A 5597-nucleotide genomic window follows, 5' to 3' on the forward strand; every position below is an offset into this window, starting at 1 on the left:
GCATGACATCCTTAGATCAAGTAAAAATTTATTGCTTCCCGTGGTTTCACACTTTTCTGATAAGAGGAGTTAACGAGCTCTTCCCTAGTCTTCTCCAGTGCACTGTCTTTTGTCACTGTTATTTTATCACTTGTGTGAAAAACAGAATTCACTGCTTAGAGTTTTTAAAAGTTTATTAATATCAATAGTAATAGGATAGAGGACAAAATTTCCAGCACTGGGGTGCTCGTGGCGGACAGCCAAAGAACACGCTGGTAGGTATATACAGACAGTGTTTTCTTTATACTGTTATATCGCTGAGGTACATGCATATTCCAGTGTTTCAAACATTCTTGCAAACTTTCTGATGTTTTGGGAACTCCTTTGTTTGGCTTCTTCACACTTCAACTTATCTGCATGACATGCTGTGTGTGAGGTCAATATATTTTATTTTTTCTTGTGTTTCCATCATGCTGTTTCACACCCTCTGATAAGGATTTAGTATGTCCTCCTTAAATTTAACATGGTATTCTCTAATTGTCCTCTGGTGCTCTGGTTTGTGTCACGGTTATCTTATCACTTGGAGGATTCAGTCAACGGAAAGGGGAATAACATGATCATTTTATACCATTTGTTTGGTTCCATAGAGGTATTTTAACATCTAGTATTCAGCTAAGGCCTATGAGACACAGTGAAAATTTTCCAGAGTAGAAATACATTTTGATTTAGGTGAAATGTACATCTTTGAATTAAGTCTGTGGCTTGCAAACATAGCTGTTTGGTCTGACTGCCTGTTCTCGCAAAAAAAAACCCTATGCGCGAAGAAACTGCTTCAGCCAAAGGACAGAGATAAGGAAGGGCCCCTTGAACTCTGAAACAGACAGAGAGGCTGCAGGAGACAGGGCAGGATGACCCAGGAGTTCTTTCTGTACTTTCTGATAAAAAAAACTTGCTGCAAGGGTAACTAGCTGCAAGTGTAAAGCGAAATCAGTAAAATGAATATTTATGAACCTGTTGTGAAATTCCATGCATATGGATTAGTAAAGAAGATAAAAAGAGATCTGGAATTCCCAGGCATGTCATTTTAAGGGGAACGATCCCCACATGCATCCAGCACTGTAATAAACATACCAGCTTTACAACTTCCACAAAAGTTTTGGAGTTTGTTTTTGCTTCCGCAAATCATTTTAGCGAGCCAGTGAGGAGACTGCCTCTGTCCCCACAGGGAAAGAGGGGAGAATGGACCCCTTGGTGGGCCCCGGGTATATTTCCTGGAGGGGCTCCACTTGTCTCAGCTGGCCTCCTGCGGAGAAAAACAAGGACCTGCTGGTATGCCAATAAATGGTATGTATATCAAGGGAGGGCCCTGGGGGGAGAGAGATAGGACTGCTGGTAAGTCACTCAGAGACGTCTGAGTGTGCAGCCTCGTTCCTGTGCCTGCAGGCAGCCTGGCTGATAGAGCGGCCAGCCTGGCCGATAGAGCGGCTGGATTAGAAATGGGGGTTCATTGTTCGATAGAGTGAACCACCAGCAACTCTGGGGGTAGGTCGAGTGAACCTGTGTGTGTTTGTAGTGTCTGGACATTGTATAGTTAATGCATTGTGTGGTTAATGTTAATGTGCTTGCAATCATGCGAGTGCGTGATGTATAAAAGGGATCGAGTGAGTGAGTGTACCCATGGTGTGCAGGGGGGGGGAGTTCTACCTGCATCTGAAGTGGCCGAGTGAGGCCTGAGGCGCCGGCTGGGGCAGGCTGTGGGGGCAGAGAAGTGGAATAAATAAATAAATGTGGGTGAAGACATTTATTGTGTTTAAAGGTGGTGATTTGTGCAGATTGTGCACATTTTAACTGTGGCTAGACGAACTCAAGAGGTTCCTCTGCCCTAGTAGTTTAGACTTGTCCTGGTTTAGGGCAAATTTGGTAGAGAATCTCCAAAGGAGGGCCCCTCCAGAAAGCAAACCCACATGGCCCCTCCCCCCAACCAGTTCAGGAAGAATTCCTCAGAGAGAAGTGGAAAGAACCTGTTTTTTTTAACAGGCACAGCACCCTCCAGCACACAAAATGAACAATACTAGATGACACCACTCTGAAAAAAATGACAAAATCAGAAAGTCTCTTTCGGGGGAGGTTGCTCTGTTAGTCCCTCCAGCGCTGGGGCAACTGCTGCAGGCCAAACGGTGAAAACCCTCGGTGTTCCCAGGTCCCAGTCTGGAGCAGGTTTGAGATGGTCGAAGAAAAAGGAGAGGAGAAACAGTCCAGGAAGGAATTTGAACTGTTTAGCTAGAACTAGCTAATAAGCAGAAGCAACAGCAAGAAGAAGCGACAGCAGAGAGAGAGAGAGAGCAAAGCAGAAAGCCAGAAGCAAAAAAGCTAAAGCAGCCCTATATACTGTCCATCTCTGTGTCCCTGATAAGAGAAATCCAAACAAAACTTTCACTCTTCAGAGATAGTCTTAAAGGCACAGAACATATGAATGGGGATACAAGCATCATAACGTCACCCCAGGACATGACTTAATCCCTGAAATTTTAGTGTGTGCTGTTATTTTGACTGTGTCCAGTGTGTGTGAGTGTCGCAGACATTTTTTCATTAAAATCCTTTCATTAGGATTTTTCCTGCTGAGAAGCCGAGAAGCTTCAGTAACAAAATGTAAACAATAGTTATCTGCTGCTGTGGAATGCAACAGGTGAGTCTGTGATTGGCCCATCTTGGATTGTTACAATTAATGGCCAACCACAGCCCAGTCAGCTTGGACACTCTGTCCGAGACACAAACCTTTGTTATTCATTCAATTCTATTCTTAGCTGAGCTAGCCTTCTGAGATGAAATCTTTCCCTCTATGCTTTTTAGTATAGTTATAATGTAAGATATATATCATAAATGATAAATCAAGCCTTCTGAAATATGGAGTCAGATCTACGTCTCTTCCCTCATCCTGAAAACCCCTGTGAACACTGTCACAGGTGAGGACCAGAGAAAGCTGATGTGAGTAAATGCTGAAGTATTATATGCTGTGGTTTTTTGAGAAAAGTGGGCACTTTGAGAAATACCCCTTTCCCGGTGAGTTTGTGTGGTTCCTCCCCCACACTGTGGTAATTTGTTTTTTGGGATTGTAGGGTTGTGTTTGTAGAGATTTAAAGATTTTGTTTGCACAGAAGAACTACAGTATGATGATTCATGTTTAACTGTAGTAAAACGAATTAAAGGAATTCCAGTAATTCCCCTCCCACAGCAATTCAAGCCCTGACTCTCATAAATTTGAGATGTGGGGCGGAGGAGGGGAGAGGAGGGGGGGGGCGATGTCTGTGTTTGTGGGAATATCAGAGTTTTTGCTGTAATAAACACAGCCTATTGCAAGGCAGTAAAGTGAGTGTCAGTGGAAACAATGCTTTAATTAGATTGTGCAGGAAGAGAAGTAGAAAAGACTGAAATTTTGTTAAACAGAGTTTAGCTAGAGGAGACTAATGAGTTTATATAAAGAAGCTTTATCAGACTTCAGCTGGTAATATAGAAAGTTTGGACTGAGAACAACCCGCACTAGAGGTTAAGTGATAAATGCCGAATTGATAAACAGAATAGCTTGCAGGCAATTCCCGGGAGTTTTTTGTGCATTGAGAGGCTGGCGCCTTATGTTCAATGCAGAGTTTATGAGAGGCGCTGGTATTGCTGTTCTATGCTCCAAGTGTAAATTGAAGGCTCCTGATCAAGCCAATTCAGAACCTGAGATCTTAAAGCTTATGTGTGGAGGATCACATCTGATACCTGACACCTGGAGGTCTGTGTGTGAGAAAAACTGAGAAAAGACACTGTGAAGCTTGGGTGGAAACAAGATAATATAAGGAGGAGAAGGAGATAATGAGAACTAACCAGAGCAAAGAGGTTCCTGAACTAGCCCCTTTGGGAGAGGCTCACTGAGAGAAAGCCGCCAGTAGGGGCGGCTTGGAAAATAAAAAAAATTATAATACCTTATTGCACTTAATGCTGTTTTAAGAAGGGAAAGCAAATTAGATGAGGTCTTGTATGCTGATATGTTTTTCGCCTTAAAGAATCACCCAGAATGGCAGAGTAACTGTGGGTTCAGAGCTCCCTCTGATCCACTGGTGTTGGCTCTTGAAAAACAAAACAAAGCAAAGCAAAGGCAAATCAAACGTGTTGTTCAGCATGCAGTGTAAGACAGCAATGTATGAAATAAGACAAAGTTTATCATGCTGAAACGCAAAACTATTACAACTCGCAAAATGAGTGCATATGATTTCTTAGAAGCTGCTCCTAAAGTAAGGGAGGATAAGGAGGACTGCCCTCAAAAGGGAAGAGGACTCAGGCTCCAAAGGTATACCCACTCAAACCCATCCCCCTCCTGGCAGTCCAATTACACCCAAAACCAAGAAGTAACATGTGGGATCTCAGTCTCTCAGAACTGGGGCGCAGGGTGAACAAGACCCCCCCTGGGGGGCTCGGGAGTCCTGGAATGCTGCCAGAAATGTCTGGTGGCTGGACTTTGATCCCACATGGGAGATGACATCAGTATGAGGACGGGAGGATTTCACTGGGGTGAATGGTGAAGGGACAAGTTAATTGGAGTGTGAGATACAGGGTTTAAGATCCCTGTACAGGGGGGTCTAGAGAGGCAAGATGGAGGGATTGGGGCGTGCCCTTCTCCTTCTTCTTCTTCCTCTAGGCCTCCATCTTCTGTGGTGATGTTGGCACTCCGGGATTGGACCTTACTAGGGGAACACTGGTTAATAAGGATAGAGGGTATTGGAGAAAAATGATAAATATTGTATACGTAACTCCGGGTATAAAGATAGGTGACCGCCCCAGGGGCTTTCAGTGTGTGCCCATGGCTGACTGCTGAGCAGAACTCTGTCAGGCCAAGAGAAAATCTTTTAGATAAGCAATTAATAAACACCGAGACCGAGAACAAATCTGAAGCTTCCTCTCGTCCTTTCGAACCCGGGGGCCCAAGGCCATCTTTGGGCTTTTTCCCAGACCATCTAAACAGCCCAGAAATCCAACAACTGGCGTCCGCTGTGCGGGCTATCTCCCACCAAACCTTTCGGGGGGGGGAAAAGCCCTGAAGAGCTGAAGAGCCAAGAGAATAGCACTGATAACTCCAGAGGAGGGAAGCCTGAAGAAAGAAAGAAGAAAAAGAAAAAACCGGCCGGGAGACGCTGCAAAAATCAGCAGTCACTGAGAAATCCCATCTCTCAGCTTCTGCTGAAGACAGTTCGTAGCAGAGCGGCCTGGACTGGGACCAGAAAGGCGCCTCTGATCCATCCCTCGTGATCTGCTGGACGGAGAACAAGGGCCTCCAGACCACTCTGACGACAGATTCGGTAAGAAGGCCAAAATAAAATCATGGGGGCCACACTCTCCCAAGAACAACGGGAAATCTTATCCACCTTACAAAGTGTAGCAGAATTATATACAGAAGGGATCCCAAAGAAAGAATTAAAACAGCTGTTATTATGGGCAAGGCTTAATTATCCACTTGCAGAGACATATCTGCTGTTCGAAGTGGGGTTTTGGCAAGAAATTAATAGGCATTTATATATTTTAGCAACAAAAAAAGATGAGACAGCGTTAAAGCTACTCTCGCCGGCAAGAATCATGTTACA

The sequence above is a fragment of the Melozone crissalis genome, unplaced genomic scaffold, assembly GCF_028551555.1.
Source record: "Melozone crissalis strain CALT ecotype California unplaced genomic scaffold, PUWL_Pcris_2 ptg000049l_1, whole genome shotgun sequence".
Taxonomy (NCBI): domain Eukaryota; kingdom Metazoa; phylum Chordata; class Aves; order Passeriformes; family Passerellidae; genus Melozone; species Melozone crissalis.